The 22,250-nt window shown below is 44.8% G+C and overlaps 38 non-coding genes across 38 annotated transcripts; all 38 read right to left on the bottom strand.

Moving 5' to 3' along the window:
* Positions 1-264: 264 nt before the first annotated feature.
* On the bottom strand, positions 265-337 carry trnak-uuu (transfer RNA lysine (anticodon UUU)). Its single transcript has one exon. It is a non-coding gene; the product is annotated as a tRNA-Lys (tRNA).
* Positions 338-764: 427 nt separating this feature from the next.
* On the bottom strand, positions 765-837 carry trnaf-gaa (transfer RNA phenylalanine (anticodon GAA)). Its single transcript has one exon. It is a non-coding gene; the product is annotated as a tRNA-Phe (tRNA).
* Positions 838-1,352: 515 nt separating this feature from the next.
* trnak-uuu (transfer RNA lysine (anticodon UUU)) lies at positions 1,353-1,425 on the bottom strand. Its single transcript has one exon. It is a non-coding gene; the product is annotated as a tRNA-Lys (tRNA).
* Positions 1,426-1,852: 427 nt separating this feature from the next.
* On the bottom strand, positions 1,853-1,925 carry trnaf-gaa (transfer RNA phenylalanine (anticodon GAA)). Its single transcript has one exon. It is a non-coding gene; the product is annotated as a tRNA-Phe (tRNA).
* A 520-nt stretch (positions 1,926-2,445) lies between these two features.
* On the bottom strand, positions 2,446-2,518 carry trnak-uuu (transfer RNA lysine (anticodon UUU)). The gene has a single exon. It is a non-coding gene; the product is annotated as a tRNA-Lys (tRNA).
* A 427-nt stretch (positions 2,519-2,945) lies between these two features.
* trnaf-gaa (transfer RNA phenylalanine (anticodon GAA)) lies at positions 2,946-3,018 on the bottom strand. Its single transcript has one exon. It is a non-coding gene; the product is annotated as a tRNA-Phe (tRNA).
* A 515-nt stretch (positions 3,019-3,533) lies between these two features.
* trnak-uuu (transfer RNA lysine (anticodon UUU)) lies at positions 3,534-3,606 on the bottom strand. Its single transcript has one exon. It is a non-coding gene; the product is annotated as a tRNA-Lys (tRNA).
* Positions 3,607-4,033: 427 nt separating this feature from the next.
* Positions 4,034-4,106, bottom strand: trnaf-gaa (transfer RNA phenylalanine (anticodon GAA)). The gene has a single exon. It is a non-coding gene; the product is annotated as a tRNA-Phe (tRNA).
* Positions 4,107-4,621: 515 nt separating this feature from the next.
* trnak-uuu (transfer RNA lysine (anticodon UUU)) lies at positions 4,622-4,694 on the bottom strand. The gene has a single exon. It is a non-coding gene; the product is annotated as a tRNA-Lys (tRNA).
* Positions 4,695-5,121: 427 nt separating this feature from the next.
* On the bottom strand, positions 5,122-5,194 carry trnaf-gaa (transfer RNA phenylalanine (anticodon GAA)). The gene has a single exon. It is a non-coding gene; the product is annotated as a tRNA-Phe (tRNA).
* Positions 5,195-5,714: 520 nt separating this feature from the next.
* trnak-uuu (transfer RNA lysine (anticodon UUU)) lies at positions 5,715-5,787 on the bottom strand. The gene has a single exon. It is a non-coding gene; the product is annotated as a tRNA-Lys (tRNA).
* A 427-nt stretch (positions 5,788-6,214) lies between these two features.
* Positions 6,215-6,287, bottom strand: trnaf-gaa (transfer RNA phenylalanine (anticodon GAA)). The gene has a single exon. It is a non-coding gene; the product is annotated as a tRNA-Phe (tRNA).
* Positions 6,288-6,807: 520 nt separating this feature from the next.
* trnak-uuu (transfer RNA lysine (anticodon UUU)) lies at positions 6,808-6,880 on the bottom strand. Its single transcript has one exon. It is a non-coding gene; the product is annotated as a tRNA-Lys (tRNA).
* A 427-nt stretch (positions 6,881-7,307) lies between these two features.
* Positions 7,308-7,380, bottom strand: trnaf-gaa (transfer RNA phenylalanine (anticodon GAA)). Its single transcript has one exon. It is a non-coding gene; the product is annotated as a tRNA-Phe (tRNA).
* Positions 7,381-7,895: 515 nt separating this feature from the next.
* Positions 7,896-7,968, bottom strand: trnak-uuu (transfer RNA lysine (anticodon UUU)). The gene has a single exon. It is a non-coding gene; the product is annotated as a tRNA-Lys (tRNA).
* Positions 7,969-8,395: 427 nt separating this feature from the next.
* On the bottom strand, positions 8,396-8,468 carry trnaf-gaa (transfer RNA phenylalanine (anticodon GAA)). The gene has a single exon. It is a non-coding gene; the product is annotated as a tRNA-Phe (tRNA).
* Positions 8,469-8,988: 520 nt separating this feature from the next.
* trnak-uuu (transfer RNA lysine (anticodon UUU)) lies at positions 8,989-9,061 on the bottom strand. Its single transcript has one exon. It is a non-coding gene; the product is annotated as a tRNA-Lys (tRNA).
* Positions 9,062-9,488: 427 nt separating this feature from the next.
* trnaf-gaa (transfer RNA phenylalanine (anticodon GAA)) lies at positions 9,489-9,561 on the bottom strand. Its single transcript has one exon. It is a non-coding gene; the product is annotated as a tRNA-Phe (tRNA).
* Positions 9,562-10,076: 515 nt separating this feature from the next.
* Positions 10,077-10,149, bottom strand: trnak-uuu (transfer RNA lysine (anticodon UUU)). Its single transcript has one exon. It is a non-coding gene; the product is annotated as a tRNA-Lys (tRNA).
* Positions 10,150-10,576: 427 nt separating this feature from the next.
* On the bottom strand, positions 10,577-10,649 carry trnaf-gaa (transfer RNA phenylalanine (anticodon GAA)). Its single transcript has one exon. It is a non-coding gene; the product is annotated as a tRNA-Phe (tRNA).
* A 520-nt stretch (positions 10,650-11,169) lies between these two features.
* trnak-uuu (transfer RNA lysine (anticodon UUU)) lies at positions 11,170-11,242 on the bottom strand. The gene has a single exon. It is a non-coding gene; the product is annotated as a tRNA-Lys (tRNA).
* Positions 11,243-11,669: 427 nt separating this feature from the next.
* Positions 11,670-11,742, bottom strand: trnaf-gaa (transfer RNA phenylalanine (anticodon GAA)). Its single transcript has one exon. It is a non-coding gene; the product is annotated as a tRNA-Phe (tRNA).
* A 515-nt stretch (positions 11,743-12,257) lies between these two features.
* Positions 12,258-12,330, bottom strand: trnak-uuu (transfer RNA lysine (anticodon UUU)). The gene has a single exon. It is a non-coding gene; the product is annotated as a tRNA-Lys (tRNA).
* Positions 12,331-12,757: 427 nt separating this feature from the next.
* On the bottom strand, positions 12,758-12,830 carry trnaf-gaa (transfer RNA phenylalanine (anticodon GAA)). Its single transcript has one exon. It is a non-coding gene; the product is annotated as a tRNA-Phe (tRNA).
* Positions 12,831-13,345: 515 nt separating this feature from the next.
* On the bottom strand, positions 13,346-13,418 carry trnak-uuu (transfer RNA lysine (anticodon UUU)). Its single transcript has one exon. It is a non-coding gene; the product is annotated as a tRNA-Lys (tRNA).
* Positions 13,419-13,845: 427 nt separating this feature from the next.
* Positions 13,846-13,918, bottom strand: trnaf-gaa (transfer RNA phenylalanine (anticodon GAA)). Its single transcript has one exon. It is a non-coding gene; the product is annotated as a tRNA-Phe (tRNA).
* Positions 13,919-14,433: 515 nt separating this feature from the next.
* Positions 14,434-14,506, bottom strand: trnak-uuu (transfer RNA lysine (anticodon UUU)). Its single transcript has one exon. It is a non-coding gene; the product is annotated as a tRNA-Lys (tRNA).
* Positions 14,507-14,933: 427 nt separating this feature from the next.
* Positions 14,934-15,006, bottom strand: trnaf-gaa (transfer RNA phenylalanine (anticodon GAA)). Its single transcript has one exon. It is a non-coding gene; the product is annotated as a tRNA-Phe (tRNA).
* A 520-nt stretch (positions 15,007-15,526) lies between these two features.
* trnak-uuu (transfer RNA lysine (anticodon UUU)) lies at positions 15,527-15,599 on the bottom strand. The gene has a single exon. It is a non-coding gene; the product is annotated as a tRNA-Lys (tRNA).
* Positions 15,600-17,402: 1,803 nt separating this feature from the next.
* On the bottom strand, positions 17,403-17,475 carry trnaf-gaa (transfer RNA phenylalanine (anticodon GAA)). Its single transcript has one exon. It is a non-coding gene; the product is annotated as a tRNA-Phe (tRNA).
* A 515-nt stretch (positions 17,476-17,990) lies between these two features.
* Positions 17,991-18,063, bottom strand: trnak-uuu (transfer RNA lysine (anticodon UUU)). Its single transcript has one exon. It is a non-coding gene; the product is annotated as a tRNA-Lys (tRNA).
* Positions 18,064-18,490: 427 nt separating this feature from the next.
* trnaf-gaa (transfer RNA phenylalanine (anticodon GAA)) lies at positions 18,491-18,563 on the bottom strand. Its single transcript has one exon. It is a non-coding gene; the product is annotated as a tRNA-Phe (tRNA).
* Positions 18,564-19,078: 515 nt separating this feature from the next.
* trnak-uuu (transfer RNA lysine (anticodon UUU)) lies at positions 19,079-19,151 on the bottom strand. Its single transcript has one exon. It is a non-coding gene; the product is annotated as a tRNA-Lys (tRNA).
* A 427-nt stretch (positions 19,152-19,578) lies between these two features.
* Positions 19,579-19,651, bottom strand: trnaf-gaa (transfer RNA phenylalanine (anticodon GAA)). The gene has a single exon. It is a non-coding gene; the product is annotated as a tRNA-Phe (tRNA).
* A 515-nt stretch (positions 19,652-20,166) lies between these two features.
* Positions 20,167-20,239, bottom strand: trnak-uuu (transfer RNA lysine (anticodon UUU)). Its single transcript has one exon. It is a non-coding gene; the product is annotated as a tRNA-Lys (tRNA).
* A 427-nt stretch (positions 20,240-20,666) lies between these two features.
* Positions 20,667-20,739, bottom strand: trnaf-gaa (transfer RNA phenylalanine (anticodon GAA)). The gene has a single exon. It is a non-coding gene; the product is annotated as a tRNA-Phe (tRNA).
* Positions 20,740-21,254: 515 nt separating this feature from the next.
* Positions 21,255-21,327, bottom strand: trnak-uuu (transfer RNA lysine (anticodon UUU)). Its single transcript has one exon. It is a non-coding gene; the product is annotated as a tRNA-Lys (tRNA).
* A 427-nt stretch (positions 21,328-21,754) lies between these two features.
* Positions 21,755-21,827, bottom strand: trnaf-gaa (transfer RNA phenylalanine (anticodon GAA)). The gene has a single exon. It is a non-coding gene; the product is annotated as a tRNA-Phe (tRNA).
* Positions 21,828-22,250: the final 423 nt, after the last annotated feature.

The following is a 22,250-nucleotide window of genomic DNA, read 5'->3' as shown; positions in this document are numbered from 1 at the left end:
TCTTAGACACCGGGTTTCGCAAAGGAGCTGAGCTGAGAACCAACTGGCGGTGAGTTGGACCGAGGGGCAGGAAAAGATTCTTTACAGAGCTTGTACGGTGGGATTATCTGAAAGAGGCCTCTGTCCCTGATATCCACAAATCCCATATCGTCATCCCACCTGCAGTCTATGGACTTTGCTAAAGATGACAATGAGGTCACAGAACTATCAAGAACAACTGAGCTTGTTAGGTAAAGCCATGGAAGGGCAAGGATCCAAAGGAGACACCTGGACAGGGACTTGAACCCTGGACCCTCAGATTAAAAGTCTGATGCTCTTCCATCTGAGCTACCCAGGTAACAAGAGTCACGTGTTTGTCCTCTGGGACACATATTGTCTTTCTTTTCTGTAAAAACGTGATCTCTTATCCTCTCATTTTACTGTAGGTACTGGTGAGGATTTGCAGTTAGATATTATTAAATGGTCATTTCAGACAAGAGCCAAGGGAAGGATTTGATTCTAGGGGAAACATCGCTAGGCTGTATTATGACGTGTGATCACCCAACCTAGCAAGCCCTAGGTAAGTCAATGGTATAATGGGTGAGGCCTGGGAGCTTCTGAAGGAGGACCTTCTTCAAATTCCACCTCCACTTGATGGACGTTTGCAAGCTGCACCATCTGTGTTTGTTTTCTCATTTGATGGCAATGATCCACGTAGTTGTAGGCCGTATAATGAAGTCCTACCAACAAACCTACCAAGCCCTAGATGGTGACCAAAATAGCTTTGCCGAAACCCAGGATCGAACTAGGGTCCTTTAGATCTTCAGTCTAACGCTCTCCCAGCTGAGCTATTTCGGCACGTTTTGCAATGGAAAGTGCTCAAAAATTGCATTCTAATCACCAGTCAGGTCTACAGCTGGCCAAACTGCACTACAGCTGCCATTCTGAGACACTGGATCAATGTGAAGTGAACTTTTAAGCTTTGGATTTAACAGTGAACTGTGATGAACTTTGCTCTCTTAAATGTTGTCCCACCCAAAGTAAGACAGAAAAAAAGTGAAAGTGTAACGTGTCGAGAAACCCAGGGCGGATTTGGTGAGATTGGCATGTCTTAGACACCGGGTTTCGCAAAGGAGCTGAGCTGAGAACCAACTGGCGGTGAGTTGGACCGAGGGGCAGGAAAAGATTCTTTACAGAGCTTGTACGGTGGGATTATCTGAAAGAGGCCTCTGTCCCTGATATCCACAAATCCCATATCGTCATCCCACCTGCAGTCTATGGACTTTGCTAAAGATGACAATGAGGTCACAGAACTATCAAGAACAACTGAGCTTGTTAGGTAAAGCCATGGAAGGGCAAGGATCCAAAGGAGACACCTGGACAGGGACTTGAACCCTGGACCCTCAGATTAAAAGTCTGATGCTCTTCCATCTGAGCTACCCAGGTAACAAGAGTCACGTGTTTGTCCTCTGGGACACATATTGTCTTTCTTTTCTGTAAAAACGTGATCTCTTATCCTCTCATTTTACTGTAGGTACTGGTGAGGATTTGCAGTTAGATATTATTAAATGGTCATTTCAGACAAGAGCCAAGGGAAGGATTTGATTGTAGGGGAAACATCGCTAGGCTGTATTATGACGTGTGATCACCCAACCTACCAAGCCCTAGGTAAGTCAATGGTATAATGGGTGAGGCCTGGGAGCTTCTGAAGGAGGACCTTCTTCAAATTCCACCTCCACTTGATGGACGTTTGCAAGCTGCACCATCTGTGTTTGTTTTCTCATTTGATGGCAATGATCCACGTAGTTGTAGGCCGTATAATGAAGTCCTACCAACAAACCTACCAAGCCCTAGATGGTGACCAAAATAGCTTTGCCGAAACCCAGGATCGAACTAGGGTCCTTTAGATCTTCAGTCTAACGCTCTCCCAGCTGAGCTATTTCGGCACGTTTTGCAATGGAAAGTGCTCAAAAATTGCATTCTAATGACCAGTCAGGTCTACAGCTGGCCAAACTGCACTACAGCTGCCATTCTGAGACACTGGATCAATGTGAAGTGAACTTTTAAGCTTTGGATTTAACAGTGAACTGTGATGAACTTTGCTCTCTTAAAGAGCAAAGTTGCTCTCTTAAAGTAAGACAGAAAAAAAGTGAAAGTGTAACGTGTCGAGAAACCCAGGGCGGATTTGGTGAGATTGGCATGTCTTAGACACCGGGTTTCGCAAAGGAGCTGAGCTGAGAACCAACTGGCGGTGAGTTGGACCGAGGGGCAGGAAAAGATTCTTTACAGAGCTTGTACGGTGGGATTATCTGAAAGAGGCCTCTGTCCCTGATATCCACAAATCCCATATCGTCATCCCACCTGCAGTCTATGGACTTTGCTAAAGATGACAATGAGGTCACAGAACTATCAAGAACAACTGAGCTTGTTAGGTAAAGCCATGGAAGGGCAAGGATCCAAAGGAGACACCTGGACAGGGACTTGAACCCTGGACCCTCAGATTAAAAGTCTGATGCTCTTCCATCTGAGCTACCCAGGTAACAAGAGTCACGTGTTTGTCCTCTGGGACACATATTGTCTTTCTTTTCTGTAAAAACGTGATCTCTTATCCTCTCATTTTACTGTAGGTACTGGTGAGGATTTGCAGTTAGATATTATTAAATGGTCATTTCAGACAAGAGCCAAGGGAAGGATTTGATTCTAGGGGAAACATCGCTAGGCTGTATTATGACGTGTGATCACCCAACCTACCAAGCCCTAGGTAAGTCAATGGTATAATGGGTGAGGCCTGGGAGCTTCTGAAGGAGGACCTTCTTCAAATTCCACCTCCACTTGATGGACGTTTGCAAGCTGCACCATCTGTGTTTGTTTTCTCATTTGATGGCAATGATCCACGTAGTTGTAGGCCGTATAATGAAGTCCTACCAACAAACCTACCAAGCCCTAGATGGTGACCAAAATAGCTTTGCCGAAACCCAGGATCGAACTAGGGTCCTTTAGATCTTCAGTCTAACGCTCTCCCAGCTGAGCTATTTCGGCACGTTTTGCAATGGAAAGTGCTCAAAAATTGCATTCTAATGACCAGTCAGGTCTACAGCTGGCCAAACTGCACTACAGCTGCCATTCTGAGACACTGGATCAATGTGAAGTGAACTTTTAAGCTTTGGATTTAACAGTGAACTGTGATGAACTTTGCTCTCTTAAATGTTGTCCCACCCAAAGTAAGACAGAAAAAAAGTGAAAGTGTAACGTGTCGAGAAACCCAGGGCGGATTTGGTGAGATTGGCATGTCTTAGACACCGGGTTTCGCAAAGGAGCTGAGCTGAGAACCAACTGGCGGTGAGTTGGACCGAGGGGCAGGAAAAGATTCTTTACAGAGCTTGTACGGTGGGATTATCTGAAAGAGGCCTCTGTCCCTGATATCCACAAATCCCATATCGTCATCCCACCTGCAGTCTATGGACTTTGCTAAAGATGACAATGAGGTCACAGAACTATCAAGAACAACTGAGCTTGTTAGGTAAAGCCATGGAAGGGCAAGGATCCAAAGGAGACACCTGGACAGGGACTTGAACCCTGGACCCTCAGATTAAAAGTCTGATGCTCTTCCATCTGAGCTACCCAGGTAACAAGAGTCACGTGTTTGTCCTCTGGGACACATATTGTCTTTCTTTTCTGTAAAAACGTGATCTCTTATCCTCTCATTTTACTGTAGGTACTGGTGAGGATTTGCAGTTAGATATTATTAAATGGTCATTTCAGACAAGAGCCAAGGGAAGGATTTGATTCTAGGGGAAACATCGCTAGGCTGTATTATGACGTGTGATCACCCAACCTACCAAGCCCTAGGTAAGTCAATGGTATAATGGGTGAGGCCTGGGAGCTTCTGAAGGAGGACCTTCTTCAAATTCCACCTCCACTTGATGGACGTTTGCAAGCTGCACCATCTGTGTTTGTTTTCTCATTTGATGGCAATGATCCACGTAGTTGTAGGCCGTATAATGAAGTCCTACCAACAAACCTACCAAGCCCTAGATGGTGACCAAAATAGCTTTGCCGAAACCCAGGATCGAACTAGGGTCCTTTAGATCTTCAGTCTAACGCTCTCCCAGCTGAGCTATTTCGGCACGTTTTGCAATGGAAAGTGCTCAAAAATTGCATTCTAATCACCAGTCAGGTCTACAGCTGGCCAAACTGCACTACAGCTGCCATTCTGAGACACTGGATCAATGTGAAGTGAACTTTTAAGCTTTGGATTTAACAGTGAACTGTGATGAACTTTGCTCTCTTAAATGTTGTCCCACCCAAAGTAAGACAGAAAAAAAGTGAAAGTGTAACGTGTCGAGAAACCCAGGGCGGATTTGGTGAGATTGGCATGTCTTAGACACCGGGTTTCGCAAAGGAGCTGAGCTGAGAACCAACTGGCGGTGAGTTGGACCGAGGGGCAGGAAAAGATTCTTTACAGAGCTTGTACGGTGGGATTATCTGAAAGAGGCCTCTGTCCCTGATATCCACAAATCCCATATCGTCATCCCACCTGCAGTCTATGGACTTTGCTAAAGATGACAATGAGGTCACAGAACTATCAAGAACAACTGAGCTTGTTAGGTAAAGCCATGGAAGGGCAAGGATCCAAAGGAGACACCTGGACAGGGACTTGAACCCTGGACCCTCAGATTAAAAGTCTGATGCTCTTCCATCTGAGCTACCCAGGTAACAAGAGTCACGTGTTTGTCCTCTGGGACACATATTGTCTTTCTTTTCTGTAAAAACGTGATCTCTTATCCTCTTATTTTACTGTAGGTACTGGTGAGGATTTGCAGTTAGATATTATTAAATGGTCATTTCAGACAAGAGCCAAGGGAAGGATTTGATTGTAGGGGAAACATCGCTAGGCTGTATTATGACGTGTGATCACCCAACCTACCAAGCCCTAGGTAAGTCAATGGTATAATGGGTGAGGCCTGGGAGCTTCTGAAGGAGGACCTTCTTCAAATTCCACCTCCACTTGATGGACGTTTGCAAGCTGCACCATCTGTGTTTGTTTTCTCATTTGATGGCAATGATCCACGTAGTTGTAGGCCGTATAATGAAGTCCTACCAACAAACCTACCAAGCCCTAGATGGTGACCAAAATAGCTTTGCCGAAACCCAGGATCGAACTAGGGTCCTTTAGATCTTCAGTCTAACGCTCTCCCAGCTGAGCTATTTCGGCACGTTTTGCAATGGAAAGTGCTCAAAAATTGCATTCTAATGACCAGTCAGGTCTACAGCTGGCCAAACTGCACTACAGCTGCCATTCTGAGACACTGGATCAATGTGAAGTGAACTTTTAAGCTTTGGATTTAACAGTGAACTGTGATGAACTTTGCTCTCTTAAAGAGCAAAGTTGCTCTCTTAAAGTAAGACAGAAAAAAAGTGAAAGTGTAACGTGTCGAGAAACCCAGGGCGGATTTGGTGAGATTGGCATGTCTTAGACACCGGGTTTCGCAAAGGAGCTGAGCTGAGAACCAACTGGCGGTGAGTTGGACCGAGGGGCAGGAAAAGATTCTTTACAGAGCTTGTACGGTGGGATTATCTGAAAGAGGCCTCTGTCCCTGATATCCACAAATCCCATATCGTCATCCCACCTGCAGTCTATGGACTTTGCTAAAGATGACAATGAGGTCACAGAACTATCAAGAACAACTGAGCTTGTTAGGTAAAGCCATGGAAGGGCAAGGATCCAAAGGAGACACCTGGACAGGGACTTGAACCCTGGACCCTCAGATTAAAAGTCTGATGCTCTTCCATCTGAGCTACCCAGGTAACAAGAGTCACGTGTTTGTCCTCTGGGACACATATTGTCTTTCTTTTCTGTAAAAACGTGATCTCTTATCCTCTCATTTTACTGTAGGTACTGGTGAGGATTTGCAGTTAGATATTATTAAATGGTCATTTCAGACAAGAGCCAAGGGAAGGATTTGATTCTAGGGGAAACATCGCTAGGCTGTATTATGACGTGTGATCACCCAACCTACCAAGCCCTAGGTAAGTCAATGGTATAATGGGTGAGGCCTGGGAGCTTCTGAAGGAGGACCTTCTTCAAATTCCACCTCCACTTGATGGACGTTTGCAAGCTGCACCATCTGTGTTTGTTTTCTCATTTGATGGCAATGATCCACGTAGTTGTAGGCCGTATAATGAAGTCCTACCAACAAACCTACCAAGCCCTAGATGGTGACCAAAATAGCTTTGCCGAAACCCAGGATCGAACTAGGGTCCTTTAGATCTTCAGTCTAACGCTCTCCCAGCTGAGCTATTTCAGCACGTTTTGCAATGGAAAGTGCTCAAAAATTGCATTCTAATCACCAGTCAGGTCTACAGCTGGCCAAACTGCACTACAGCTGCCATTCTGAGACACTGGATCAATGTGAAGTGAACTTTTAAGCTTTGGATTTAACAGTGAACTGTGATGAACTTTGCTCTCTTAAAGAGCAAAGTTGCTCTCTTAAAGTAAGACAGAAAAAAAGTGAAAGTGTAACGTGTCGAGAAACCCAGGGCGGATTTGGTGAGATTGGCATGTCTTAGACACCGGGTTTCGCAAAGGAGCTGAGCTGAGAACCAACTGGCGGTGAGTTGGTCCGAGGGGCAGGAAAAGATTCTTTACAGAGCTTGTACGGTGGGATTATCTGAAAGAGGCCTCTGTCCCTGATATCCACAAATCCCATATCGTCATCCCACCTGCAGTCTATGGACTTTGCTAAAGATGACAATGAGGTCACAGAACTATCAAGAACAACTGAGCTTGTTAGGTAAAGCCATGGAAGGGCAAGGATCCAAAGGAGACACCTGGACAGGGACTTGAACCCTGGACCCTCAGATTAAAAGTCTGATGCTCTTCCACCTGAGCTACCCAGGTAACAAGAGTCACGTGTTTGTCCTCTGGGACACATATTGTCTTTCTTTTCTGTAAAAACGTGATCTCTTATCCTCTCATTTTACTGTAGGTACTGGTGAGGATTTGCAGTTAGATATTATTAAATGGTCATTTCAGACAAGAGCCAAGGGAAGGATTTGATTCTAGGGGAAACATCGCTAGGCTGTATTATGACGTGTGATCACCCAACCTAGCAAGCCCTAGGTAAGTCAATGGTATAATGGGTGAGGCCTGGGAGCTTCTGAAGGAGGACCTTCTTCAAATTCCACCTCCACTTGATGGACGTTTGCAAGCTGCACCATCTGTGTTTGTTTTCTCATTTGATGGCAATGATCCACGTAGTTGTAGGCCGTATAATGAAGTCCTACCAACAAACCTACCAAGCCCTAGATGGTGACCAAAATAGCTTTGCCGAAACCCAGGATCGAACTAGGGTCCTTTAGATCTTCAGTCTAACGCTCTCCCAGCTGAGCTATTTCGGCACGTTTTGCAATGGAAAGTGCTCAAAAATTGCATTCTAATGACCAGTCAGGTCTACAGCTGGCCAAACTGCACTACAGCTGCCATTCTGAGACACTGGATCAATGTGAAGTGAACTTTTAAGCTTTGGATTTAACAGTGAACTGTGATGAACTTTGCTCTCTTAAATGTTGTCCCACCCAAAGTAAGACAGAAAAAAAGTGAAAGTGTAACGTGTCGAGAAACCCAGGGCGGATTTGGTGAGATTGGCATGTCTTAGACACCGGGTTTCGCAAAGGAGCTGAGCTGAGAACCAACTGGCGGTGAGTTGGACCGAGGGGCAGGAAAAGATTCTTTACAGAGCTTGTACGGTGGGATTATCTGAAAGAGGCCTCTGTCCCTGATATCCACAAATCCCATATCGTCATCCCACCTGCAGTCTATGGACTTTGCTAAAGATGACAATGAGGTCACAGAACTATCAAGAACAACTGAGCTTGTTAGGTAAAGCCATGGAAGGGCAAGGATCCAAAGGAGACACCTGGACAGGGACTTGAACCCTGGACCCTCAGATTAAAAGTCTGATGCTCTTCCATCTGAGCTACCCAGGTAACAAGAGTCACGTGTTTGTCCTCTGGGACACATATTGTCTTTCTTTTCTGTAAAAACGTGATCTCTTATCCTCTCATTTTACTGTAGGTACTGGTGAGGATTTGCAGTTAGATATTATTAAATGGTCATTTCAGACAAGAGCCAAGGGAAGGATTTGATTGTAGGGGAAACATCGCTAGGCTGTATTATGACGTGTGATCACCCAACCTACCAAGCCCTAGGTAAGTCAATGGTATAATGGGTGAGGCCTGGGAGCTTCTGAAGGAGGACCTTCTTCAAATTCCACCTCCACTTGATGGACGTTTGCAAGCTGCACCATCTGTGTTTGTTTTCTCATTTGATGGCAATGATCCACGTAGTTGTAGGCCGTATAATGAAGTCCTACCAACAAACCTACCAAGCCCTAGATGGTGACCAAAATAGCTTTGCCGAAACCCAGGATCGAACTAGGGTCCTTTAGATCTTCAGTCTAACGCTCTCCCAGCTGAGCTATTTCGGCACGTTTTGCAATGGAAAGTGCTCAAAAATTGCATTCTAATCACCAGTCAGGTCTACAGCTGGCCAAACTGCACTACAGCTGCCATTCTGAGACACTGGATCAATGTGAAGTGAACTTTTAAGCTTTGGATTTAACAGTGAACTGTGATGAACTTTGCTCTCTTAAAGAGCAAAGTTGCTCTCTTAAAGTAAGACAGAAAAAAAGTGAAAGTGTAACGTGTCGAGAAACCCAGGGCGGATTTGGTGAGATTGGCATGTCTTAGACACCGGGTTTCGCAAAGGAGCTGAGCTGAGAACCAACTGGCGGTGAGTTGGACCGAGGGGCAGGAAAAGATTCTTTACAGAGCTTGTACGGTGGGATTATCTGAAAGAGGCCTCTGTCCCTGATATCCACAAATCCCATATCGTCATCCCACCTGCAGTCTATGGACTTTGCTAAAGATGACAATGAGGTCACAGAACTATCAAGAACAACTGAGCTTGTTAGGTAAAGCCATGGAAGGGCAAGGATCCAAAGGAGACACCTGGACAGGGACTTGAACCCTGGACCCTCAGATTAAAAGTCTGATGCTCTTCCATCTGAGCTACCCAGGTAACAAGAGTCACATGTTTGTCCTCTGGGACACATATTGTCTTTCTTTTCTGTAAAAACGTGATCTCTTATCCTCTCATTTTACTGTAGGTACTGGTGAGGATTTGCAGTTAGATATTATTAAATGGTCATTTCAGACAAGAGCCAAGGGAAGGATTTGATTCTAGGGGAAACATCGCTAGGCTGTATTATGACGTGTGATCACCCAACCTACCAAGCCCTAGGTAAGTCAATGGTATAATGGGTGAGGCCTGGGAGCTTCTGAAGGAGGACCTTCTTCAAATTCCACCTCCACTTGATGGACGTTTGCAAGCTGCACCATCTGTGTTTGTTTTCTCATTTGATGGCAATGATCCACGTAGTTGTAGGCCGTATAATGAAGTCCTACCAACAAACCTACCAAGCCCTAGATGGTGACCAAAATAGCTTTGCCGAAACCCAGGATCGAACTAGGGTCCTTTAGATCTTCAGTCTAACGCTCTCCCAGCTGAGCTATTTCGGCACGTTTTGCAATGGAAAGTGCTCAAAAATTGCATTCTAATCACCAGTCAGGTCTACAGCTGGCCAAACTGCACTACAGCTGCCATTCTGAGACACTGGATCAATGTGAAGTGAACTTTTAAGCTTTGGATTTAACAGTGAACTGTGATGAACTTTGCTCTCTTAAATGTTGTCCCACCCAAAGTAAGACAGAAAAAAAGTGAAAGTGTAACGTGTCGAGAAACCCAGGGCGGATTTGGTGAGATTGGCATGTCTTAGACACCGGGTTTCGCAAAGGAGCTGAGCTGAGAACAAACTGGCGGTGAGTTGGACCGAGGGGCAGGAAAAGATTCTTTACAGAGCTTGTACGGTGGGATTATCTGAAAGAGGCCTCTGTCCCTGATATCCACAAATCCCATATCGTCATCCCACCTGCAGTCTATGGACTTTGCTAAAGATGATAATGAGGTCACAGAACTATCAAGAACAACTGAGCTTGTTAGGTAAAGCCATGGAAGGGCAAGGATCCAAAGGAGACACCTGGACAGGGACTTGAACCCTGGACCCTCAGATTAAAAGTCTGATGCTCTTCCATCTGAGTTACCCAGGTAACAAGAGTCACGTGTTTGTCCTCTGGGACACATATTGTCTTTCTTTTCTGTAAAAACGTGATCTCTTATCCTCTCATTTTACTGTAGGTACTGGTGAGGATTTGCAGTTAGATATTATTAAATGGTCATTTCAGACAAGAGCCAAGGGAAGGATTTGATTGTAGGGGAAACATCGCTAGGCTGTATTATGACGTGTGATCACCCAACCTACCAAGCCCTAGGTAAGTCAATGGTATAATGGGTGAGGCCTGGGAGCTTCTGAAGGAGGACCTTCTTCAAATTCCACCTCCACTTGATGGACGTTTGCAAGCTGCACCATCTGTGTTTGTTTTCTCATTTGATGGCAATGATCCACGTAGTTGTAGGCCGTATAATGAAGTCCTACCAACAAACCTACCAAGCCCTAGATGGTGACCAAAATAGCTTTGCCGAAACCCAGGATCGAACTAGGGTCCTTTAGATCTTCAGTCTAACGCTCTCCCAGCTGAGCTATTTCGGCACGTTTTGCAATGGAAAGTGCTCAAAAATTGCATTCTAATCACCAGTCAGGTCTACAGCTGGCCAAACTGCACTACAGCTGCCATTCTGAGACACTGGATCAATGTGAAGTGAACTTTTAAGCTTTGGATTTAACAGTGAACTGTGATGAACTTTGCTCTCTTAAAGAGCAAAGTTGCTCTCTTAAAGTAAGACAGAAAAAAAGTGAAAGTGTAACGTGTCGAGAAACCCAGGGCGGATTTGGTGAGATTGGCATGTCTTAGACACCGGGTTTCGCAAAGGAGCTGAGCTGAGAACCAACTGGCGGTGAGTTGGACCGAGGGGCAGGAAAAGATTCTTTACAGAGCTTGTACGGTGGGATTATCTGAAAGAGGCCTCTGTCCCTGATATCCACAAATCCCATATCGTCATCCCACCTGCAGTCTATGGACTTTGCTAAAGATGACAATGAGGTCACAGAACTATCAAGAACAACTGAGCTTGTTAGGTAAAGCCATGGAAGGGCAAGGATCCAAAGGAGACACCTGGACAGGGACTTGAACCCTGGACCCTCAGATTAAAAGTCTGATGCTCTTCCATCTGAGCTACCCAGGTAACAAGAGTCACATGTTTGTCCTCTGGGACACATATTGTCTTTCTTTTCTGTAAAAACGTGATCTCTTATCCTCTCATTTTACTGTAGGTACTGGTGAGGATTTGCAGTTAGATATTATTAAATGGTCATTTCAGACAAGAGCCAAGGGAAGGATTTGATTCTAGGGGAAACATCGCTAGGCTGTATTATGACGTGTGATCACCCAACCTACCAAGCCCTAGGTAAGTCAATGGTATAATGGGTGAGGCCTGGGAGCTTCTGAAGGAGGACCTTCTTCAAATTCCACCTCCACTTGATGGACGTTTGCAAGCTGCACCATCTGTGTTTGTTTTCTCATTTGATGGCAATGATCCACGTAGTTGTAGGCCGTATAATGAAGTCCTACCAACAAACCTACCAAGCCCTAGATGGTGACCAAAATAGCTTTGCCGAAACCCAGGATCGAACTAGGGTCCTTTAGATCTTCAGTCTAACGCTCTCCCAGCTGAGCTATTTCGGCACGTTTTGCAATGGAAAGTGCTCAAAAATTGCATTCTAATCACCAGTCAGGTCTACAGCTGGCCAAACTGCACTACAGCTGCCATTCTGAGACACTGGATCAATGTGAAGTGAACTTTTAAGCTTTGGATTTAACAGTGAACTGTGATGAACTTTGCTCTCTTAAATGTTGTCCCACCCAAAGTAAGACAGAAAAAAAGTGAAAGTGTAACGTGTCGAGAAACCCAGGGCGGATTTGGTGAGATTGGCATGTCTTAGACACCGGGTTTCGCAAAGGAGCTGAGCTGAGAACCAACTGGCGGTGAGTTGGACCGAGGGGCAGGAAAAGATTCTTTACAGAGCTTGTACGGTGGGATTATCTGAAAGAGGCCTCTGTCCCTGATATCCACAAATCCCATATCGTCATCCCACCTGCAGTCTATGGACTTTGCTAAAGATGACAATGAGGTCACAGAACTATCAAGAACAACTGAGCTTGTTAGGTAAAGCCATGGAAGGGCAAGGATCCAAAGGAGACACCTGGACAGGGACTTGAACCCTGGACCCTCAGATTAAAAGTCTGATGCTCTTCCATCTGAGCTACCCAGGTAACAAGAGTCACGTGTTTGTCCTCTGGGACACATATTGTCTTTCTTTTCTGTAAAAACGTGATCTCTTATCCTCTCATTTTACTGTAGGTACTGGTGAGGATTTGCAGTTAGATATTATTAAATGGTCATTTCAGACAAGAGCCAAGGGAAGGATTTGATTCTAGGGGAAACATCGCTAGGCTGTATTATGACGTGTGATCACCCAACCTACCAAGCCCTAGGTAAGTCAATGGTATAATGGGTGAGGCCTGGGAGCTTCTGAAGGAGGACCTTCTTCAAATTCCACCTCCACTTGATGGACGTTTGCAAGCTGCACCATCTGTGTTTGTTTTCTCATTTGATGGCAATGATCCACGTAGTTGTAGGCCGTATAATGAAGTCCTACCAACAAACCTACCAAGCCCTAGATGGTGACCAAAATAGCTTTGCCGAAACCCAGGATCGAACTAGGGTCCTTTAGATCTTCAGTCTAACGCTCTCCCAGCTGAGCTATTTCGGCACGTTTTGCAATGGAAAGTGCTCAAAAATTGCATTCTAATGACCAGTCAGGTCTACAGCTGGCCAAACTGCACTACAGCTGCCATTCTGAGACACTGGATCAATGTGAAGTGAACTTTTAAGCTTTGGATTTAACAGTGAACTGTGATGAACTTTGCTCTCTTAAATGTTGTCCCACCCAAAGTAAGACAGAAAAAAAGTGAAAGTGTAACGTGTCGAGAAACCCAGGGCGGATTTGGTGAGATTGGCATGTCTTAGACACCGGGTTTCGCAAAGGAGCTGAGCTGAGAACCAACTGGCGGTGAGTTGGACCGAGGGGCAGGAAAAGATTCTTTACAGAGCTTGTACGGTGGGATTATCTGAAAGAGGCCTCTGTCCCTGATATCCACAAATCCCATATCGTCATCCCACCTGCAGTCTATGGACTTTGCTAAAGATGACAATGAGGTCACAGAACTATCAAGAACAACTGAGCTTGTTAGGTAAAGCCATGGAAGGGCAAGGATCCAAAGGAGACACCTGGACAGGGACTTGAACCCTGGACCCTCAGATTAAAAGTCTGATGCTCTTCCATCTGAGCTACCCAGGTAACAAGAGTCACGTGTTTGTCCTCTGGGACACATATTGTCTTTCTTTTCTGTAAAAACGTGATCTCTTATCCTCTCATTTTACTGTAGGTACTGGTGAGGATTTGCAGTTAGATATTATTAAATGGTCATTTCAGACAAGAGCCAAGGGAAGGATTTGATTGTAGGGGAAACATCGCTAGGCTGTATTATGACGTGTGATCACCCAACCTACCAAGCCCTAGGTAAGTCAATGGTATAATGGGTGAGGCCTGGGAGCTTCTGAAGGAGGACCTTCTTCAAATTCCACCTCCACTTGATGGACGTTTGCAAGCTGCACCATCTGTGTTTGTTTTCTCATTTGATGGCAATGATCCACGTAGTTGTAGGCCGTATAATGAAGTCCTACCAACAAACCTACCAAGCCCTAGATGGTGACCAAAATAGCTTTGCCGAAACCCAGGATCGAACTAGGGTCCTTTAGATCTTCAGTCTAACGCTCTCCCAGCTGAGCTATTTCGGCACGTTTTGCAATGGAAAGTGCTCAAAAATTGCATTCTAATCACCAGTCAGGTCTACAGCTGGCCAAACTGCACTACAGCTGCCATTCTGAGACACTGGATCAATGTGAAGTGAACTTTTAAGCTTTGGATTTAACAGTGAACTGTGATGAACTTTGCTCTCTTAAATGTTGTCCCACCCAAAGTAAGACAGAAAAAAAGTGAAAGTGTAACGTGTCGAGAAACCCAGGGCGGATTTGGTGAGATTGGCATGTCTTAGACACCGGGTTTCGCAAAGGAGCTGAGCTGAGAACCAACTGGCGGTGAGTTGGACCGAGGGGCAGGAAAAGATTCTTTACAGAGCTTGTACGGTGGGATTATCTGAAAGAGGCCTCTGTCCCTGATATCCACAAATCCCATATCGTCATCCCACCTGCAGTCTATGGACTTTGCTAAAGATGACAATGAGGTCACAGAACTATCAAGAACAACTGAGCTTGTTAGGTAAAGCCATGGAAGGGCAAGGATCCAAAGGAGACACCTGGACAGGGACTTGAACCCTGGACCCTCAGATTAAAAGTCTGATGCTCTTCCATCTGAGCTACCCAGGTAACAAGAGTCACGTGTTTGTCCTCTGGGACACATATTGTCTTTCTTTTCTGTAAAAACGTGATCTCTTATCCTCTCATTTTACTGTAGGTACTGGTGAGGATTTGCAGTTAGATATTATTAAATGGTCATTTCAGACAAGAGCCAAGGGAAGGATTTGATTGTAGGGGAAACATCGCTAGGCTGTATTATGACATGTGATCACCCAACCTACAAAGCCCTAGGTAAGTCAATGGTATAATGGGTGAGGCCTGGGAGCTTCTGAAGGAGGACCTTCTTCAAATTCCACCTCCACTTGATGGACGTTTGCAAGCTGCACCATCTGTGTTTGTTTTCTCATTTGATGGCAATGATCCACGTAGTTGTAGGCCGTATAATGAAGTCCTACCAACAAACCTACCAAGCCCTAGATGGTGACCAAAATAGCTTTGCCGAATCCCAGGATCGAACTAGGGTCCTTTAGATCTTCAGTCTAACGCTCTCCCAGCTGAGCTATTTCGGCACGTTTTGCAATGGAAAGTGCTCAAAAATTGCATTCTAATCACCAGTCAGGTCTACAGCTGGCCAAACTGCACTACAGCTGCCATTCTGAGACACTGGATCAATGTGAAGTGAACTTTTAAGCTTTGGATTTAACAGTGAACTGTGATGAACTTTGCTCTCTTAAAGAGCAAAGTTGCTCTCTTAAAGTAAGACAGAAAAAAAGTGAAAGTGTAACGTGTCGAGAAACCCAGGGCGGACTTGGTGAGATTGGCATGTCTTAGACACCGGGTTTCGCAAAGGAGCTGAGCTGAGAACCAACTGGCGGTGGGTTGGACCGAGGGGCAGGAAAAGATTCTTTACAGAGCTTGTACGGTGGGATTATCTGAAAGAGGCCTCTGTCCCTGATATCCACAAATCCCATATCGTCATCCCACCTGCTGTCTATGGACTTTTCTAAAAATGACAATGAGGTCACAGAACTATCAAGAACAACTGAGCTTATTAGGTAAAGCCATGGAAGGGCAAGGATCCAAAGGAGACACCTGGACAGGGACTTGAACCCTGGACCCTCAGATTAAAAGTCTGATGCTCTTCCATCTGAGCTACCCAGGTAACAAGAGTCGCGTGTTTGTCCTCTGGGACACATATTGTCTTTCTTTTCTGTAAAAACGTGATGTCTTATCCTCTCATTTTACTGTAGGTACTAGAGATGGACCGATCCGATATTACGTATCGGTATCGGTCCGATACTGACCTAAATTACTGGATCGGATATCGGAGAAAAATAAAAAATGTAATCCGATCCATTAAATATCACGAAAGCACCTCACAAAACTTGCAACACGCCGTAACTCACCTCAGAACGTTAGCACGTCGGAGCAGTATGCATCACGTGATAGAGCGGCTGTGGCATGCGGGACCTGTCGGTGGTCTGGATAGCATTTGGAGCTTCGCTAGCAACCCGGCATTTCATCTCCGACAAAGTTATCCCCGAGAGAAGTAAAGCAAGTGTGTAAGTCCATCTCTGAATGTTTGTAAAGCATTCCTGCGTTAAGCTTAACAAACGATATATGGAGCGACTGCCTCTTCTCATGAAACTGCTTAACGATCAGCTGATCGGCTTTTCTGTCGCGAGTCCGTGTCTCTAGTTTGCTTTTGGCCCACTTTGCACCAGAAAGAGGAAACCAGCGGCTGAACAACAGCAGCACGTTTAAGCTTGATAAGCTGTTGTTAGAATGTATTTAATATTACTTTCTACTCGAGGATCTTTTTGTAGCTGACGGCTGGTAACTGTGCAGGGGCGGATCTAGCAAAGTTTAGCCAGGGGGGCCGATAGGGCATTAACAGGGAAAAGGGGGCACAAAGACATACTTTTCTTTCTTATTCTCATTTAAAATGTCTAGCTTTTAATAAATAATTATCTGAGACCCAAAGTTTTAATTTGATGTAAAATGAATAGAAGTCAATTACTGTATATAGTGACTATTAAGTCTAATATATATACCCTAGTAAGCTATAGTACTTTTTCCTTTAGGAAGGTACCATCTGTGCAGTCTGCAATTTTGTTGAAGAAAGATGTTGAATCTATTTAATATTTCTTGAAAAATAATTGATTTCTGTGCATTTTTTTTCACACTGCATCAAATTAAGGTTGATTACGTCGATTAAGCATCATGAGGTGGAGCGTGAGGGGTGGTTCCCTATTTTTTATTTATTTATTTTTGTTGTTGCTGGGAGTTGGAACCCTATTAGTTAGGTTGCTTAATATTTATGCTAAGTACTCTTTAAAATACCAGAATAGGGAGGATGGTGTAGGTTTAAGTTTATTAGATTGATCAGTATTGCTGAACTATGAAATATTTTTTTTTTTTTTGCATACAGGTATAACAGAATAGCTTTAGTGTAGTTGTTGTTTTAAACTTGAGTATGAACTTATACAAAATGCAGCAAGATATTTAAAAAACAGTTTTGTTGATTAAAAAACACTATATCGGATTCATATCGGTATCGGCAGATATCCAAATTTATGATATCGGTATCGGACATAAAAAAGTGGTATCGTGCCATCTCTAGTAGGTACTGGTGAGGATTTGCAGTTAGATATTATTAAATGGTCATTTCAGACAAGAGCCAAGGGAAGGATTTGATTCTAGGGGAAACATCGCTAGGCTGTATTATGACGTGTGATCACCCAACCTAGCAAGCCCTAGGTAAGTCAATGGTATAATGGGTGAGGCCTGGGAGCTTCTGAAGGAGGACCTTCTTCAAATTCCACCTCCACTTGATGGACGTTTGCAAGCTGCACCATCTGTGTTTGTTTTCTCATTTGATGGCAATGATCCACGTAGTTGTAGGCCGTATAATGAAGTCCTACCAACAAACCTACCAAGCCCTAGATGGTGACCAAAATAGCTTTGCCGAAACCCAGGATCGAACTAGGGTCCTTTAGATCTTCAGTCTAACGCTCTCCCAGCTGAGCTATTTCAGCACGTTTTGCAATGGAAAGTGCTCAAAAATTGCATTCTAATCACCAGTCAGGTCTACAGCTGGCCAAACTGCACTACAGCTGCCATTCTGAGACACTGGATCAATGTGAAGTGAACTTTTAAGCTTTGGATTTAACAGTGAACTGTGATGAACTTTGCTCTCTTAAATGTTGTCCCACCCAAAGTAAGACAGAAAAAAAGTGAAAGTGTAGCGTGTCAAGAAACCCAGGGCGGATTTGGTGAGATTGGCATGTCTTAGACACCGGGTTTCGCAAAGGAGCTGAGCTGAGAACCAACTGGCGGTGAGTTGGACCAAGGGGCAGGAAAAGATTCTTTACAGAGCTTGTACGGTGGGATTATCTGAAAGAGGCCTCTGTCCCTGATATCCACAAATCCCATATCGTCATCCCACCTGCAGTCTATGGACTTTGCTAAAGATGACAATGAGGTCACAGAACTATCAAGAACAACTGAGCTTGTTAGGTAAAGCCATGGAAGGGCAAGGATCCAAAGGAGACACCTGGACAGGGACTTGAACCCTGGACCCTCAGATTAAAAGTCTGATGCTCTTCAACCTGAGCTACCCAGGTAACAAGAGTCACATGTTTGTCCTCTGGGACACATATTGTCTTTCTTTTCTGTAAAAACGTGATCTCTTATCCTCTCATTTTACTGTAGGTACTGGTGAGGATTTGCAGTTAGATATTATTAAATGGTCATTTCAGACAAGAGCCAAGGGAAGGATTTGATTCTAGGGGAAACATCGCTAGGCTGTATTATGACGTGTGATCACCCAACCTACAAAGCCCTAGGTAAGTCAATGGTATAATGGGTGAGGCCTGGGAGCTTCTGAAGGAGGACCTTCTTCAAATTCCACCTCCACTTGATGGACGTTTGCAAGCTGCACCATCTGTGTTTGTTTTCTCATTTGATGGCAATGATCCACGTAGTTGTAGGCCGTATAATGAAGTCCTACCAACAAACCTACCAAGCCCTAGATGGTGACCAAAATAGCTTTGCCGAAACCCAGGATCAAACTAGGGTCCTTTAGATCTTCAGTCTAACGCTCTCCCAGCTGAGCTATTTTGGCACGTTTTGCAATGGAAAGTGCTCAAAAATTGCATTCTAATGACCAGTCAGGTCTACAGCTGGCCAAACTGCACTACAGCTGCCATTCTGAGACACTGGATCAATGTGAAGTGAACTTTTAAGCTTTGGATTTAACAGTGAACTGTGATGAACTTTGCTCTCTTAAATGTTGTCCCACCCAAAGTAAGACAGAAAAAAAGTGAAAGTGTAACGTGTCGAGAAACCCAGGGCGGATTTGGTGAGATTGGCATGTCTTAGACACCGGGTTTCGCAAAGGAGCTGAGCTGAGAACCAACTGGCGGTGAGTTGGACCGAGGGGCAGGAAAAGATTCTTTACAGAGCTTGTACGGTGGGATTATCTGAAAGAGGTCTCTGTCCCTGATATCCACAAATCCCATATCGTCATCCCACCTGCAGTCTATGGACTTTGCTAAAGATGACAATGAGGTCACAGAACTATCAAGAACAACTGAGCTTGTTAGGTAAAGCCATGGAAGGGCAAGGATCCAAAGGAGACACCTGGACAGGGACTTGAACCCTGGACCCTCAGATTAAAAGTCTGATGCTCTTCCATCTGAGCTACCCAGGTAACAAGAGTCACGTGTTTGTCCTCTGGGACACATATTGTCTTTCTTTTCTGTAAAAACGTGATCTCTTATCCTCTCATTTTACTGTAGGTACTGGTGAGGATTTGCAGTTAGATATTATTAAATGGTCATTTCAGACAAGAGCCAAGGGAAGGATTTGATTCTAGGGGAAACATCGCTAGGCTGTATTATGACGTGTGATCACCCAACCTACCAAGCCCTAGGTAAGTCAATGGTATAATGGGTGAGGCCTGGGAGCTTCTGAAGGAGGACCTTCTTCAAATTCCACCTCCACTTGATGGACGTTTGCAAGCTGCACCATCTGTGTTTGTTTTCTCATTTGATGGCAATGATCCACGTAGTTGTAGGCCGTATAATGAAGTCCTACCAACAAACCTACCAAGCCCTAGATGGTGACCAAAATAGCTTTGCCGAAACCCAGGCTCGAACTAGGGTCCTTTAGATCTTCAGTCTAACGCTCTCCCAGCTGAGCTATTTCGGCACGTTTTGCAATGGAAAGTGCTCAAAAATTGCATTCTAATCACCAGTCAGGTCTACAGCTGGCCAAACTGCACTACAGCTGCCATTCTGAGACACTGGATCAATGTGAAGTGAACTTTTAAGCTTTGGATTTAACAGTGAACTGTGATGAACTTTGCTCTCTTAAATGTTGTCCCACCCAAAGTAAGACAGAAAAAAAGTGAAAGTGTAACGTGTCGAGAAACCCAGGGCGGATTTGGTGAGATTGGCATGTCTTAGACACCGGGTTTCGCAAAGGAGCTGAGCTGAGAACCAACTGGCGGTGAGTTGGTCCGAGGGGCAGGAAAAGATTCTTTACAGAGCTTGTACGGTGGGATTATCTGAAAGAGGCCTCTGTCCCTGATATCCACAAATCCCATATCGTCATCCCACCTGCAGTCTATGGACTTTGCTAAAGATGACAATGAGGTCACAGAACTATCAAGAACAACTGAGCTTGTTAGGTAAAGCCATGGAAGGGCAAGGATCCAAAGGAGACACCTGGACAGGGACTTGAACCCTGGACCCTCAGATTAAAAGTCTGATGTTCTTCCATCTGAGCTACCCAGGCAACAAGAGTCAGGTGTTTGTCCTCTGGGACACATATTGTCTTTCTTTTCTGTAAAAACGTGATCTCTTATCCTCTCATTTTACTGTAGGTACTGGTGAGGATTTGCAGTTAGATATTATTAAATGGTCATTTCAGACAAGAGCCAAGGGAAGGATTTGATTCTAGGGGAAACATCGCTAGGCTGTATTATGACGTGTGATCACCCAACCTACAAAGCCCTAGGTAAGTCAATGGTATAATGGGTGAGGCCTGGGAGCTTCTGAAGGAGGACCTTCTTCAAATTCCACCTCCACTTGATGGACGTTTGCAAGCTGCACCATCTGTGTTTGTTTTCTCATTTGATGGCAATGATCCACGTAGTTGTAGGCCGTATAATGAAGTCCTACCAACAAACCTACCAAGCCCTAGATGGTGACCAAAATAGCTTTGCCGAAACCCAGGATCGAACTAGGGTCCTTTAGATCTTCAGTCTAACGCTCTCCCAGCTGAGCTATTTCGGCACGTTTTGCAATGGAAAGTGCTCAAAAATTGCATTCTAATCACCAGTCAGGTCTACAGCTGGCCAAACTGCACTACAGCTGCCATTCTGAGACACTGGATCAATGTGAAGTGAACTTTTAAGCTTTGGATTTAACACTGAACTGTGATGAACTTTGCTCTCTTAAATGTTGTCCCACCCAAAGTAAGACAGAAAAAAAGTGAAAGTGTAGCGTGTCGAGAAACCCAGGGCGGATTTGGTGAGATTGGCATGTCTTAGACACCGGGTTTCGCAAAGGAGCTGAGCTGAGAACCAACTGGCGGTGAGTTGGACCGAGGGGCAGGAAAAGATTCTTTACAGAGCTTGTACGGTGGGATTATCTGAAAGAGGCCTCTGTCCCTGATATCCACAAATCCCATATCGTCATCCCACCTGCAGTCTATGGACTTTGCTAAAGATGACAATGAGGTCACAGAACTATCAAGAACAACTGAGCTTGTTAGGTAAAGCCATGGAAGGGCAAGGATCCAAAGGAGACACCTGGACAGGGACTTGAACCCTGGACCCTCAGATTAAAAGTCTGATGCTCTTCCATCTGAGCTACCCAGGAAACGAGAGTCACGTGTTTGTCCTCTGGGACACATATTGTCTTTCTTTTCTGTAAAAACGTGATCTCTTATCCTCTCATTTTACTGTAGGTACTGGTGAGGATTTGCAGTTAGATATTATTAAATGGTCATTTCAGACAAGAGCCAAGGGAAGGATTTGATTCTAGGGGAAACATCGCTAGGCTGTATTATGACGTGTGATCACCCAACCTACAAAGCCCTAGGTAAGTCAATGGTATAATGGGTGAGGCCTGGGAGCTTCTGAAGGAGGACCTTCTTCAAATTCCACCTCCACTTGATGGACGTTTGCAAGCTGCACCATCTGTGTTTGTTTTCTCATTTGATGGCAATGATCCACGTAGTTGTAGGCCGTATAATGAAGTCCTACCAACAAACCTACCAAGCCCTAGATGGTGACCAAAATAGCTTTGCCGAAACCCAGGATCGAACTAGGGTCCTTTAGATCTTCAGTCTAATGCTCTCCCAGCTGAGCTATTTCGGCACGTTTTGCAATGGAAAGTGCTCAAAAATTGCATTCTAATGACCAGTCAGGTCTACAGCTGGCCAAACTGCACTACAGCTGCCATTCTGAGACACTGGATCAATGTGAAGTGAACTTTTAAGCTTTGGATTTAACAGTGAACTGTGATGAACTTTGCTCTCTTAAAGAGCAAAGTTGCTCTCTTAAAGTAAGACAGAAAAAAAGTGAAAGTGTAACGTGTCGAGAAACCCAGGGCGGATTTGGTGAGATTGGCATGTCTTAGACACCGGGTTTCGCAAAGGAGCTGAGCTGAGAACCAACTGGCGGTGAGTTGGACCGAGGGGCAGGAAAAGATTCTTTACAGAGCTTGTACGGTGGGATTATCTGAAAGAGGCCTCTGTCCCTGATATCCACAAATCCCATATCGTCATCCCACCTGCAGTC

The sequence above is a fragment of the Rhamphochromis longiceps genome, linkage group LG5 (assembly GCF_057381845.1).
Source record: "Rhamphochromis longiceps isolate RC_006_pf linkage group LG5, R_longiceps_female_GT1.1, whole genome shotgun sequence".
Taxonomy (NCBI): domain Eukaryota; kingdom Metazoa; phylum Chordata; class Actinopteri; order Cichliformes; family Cichlidae; genus Rhamphochromis; species Rhamphochromis longiceps.
The sequence above is the reverse complement of the archived record's forward strand: the minus strand, read 5'-3'. Positions and strand labels throughout refer to the sequence as shown.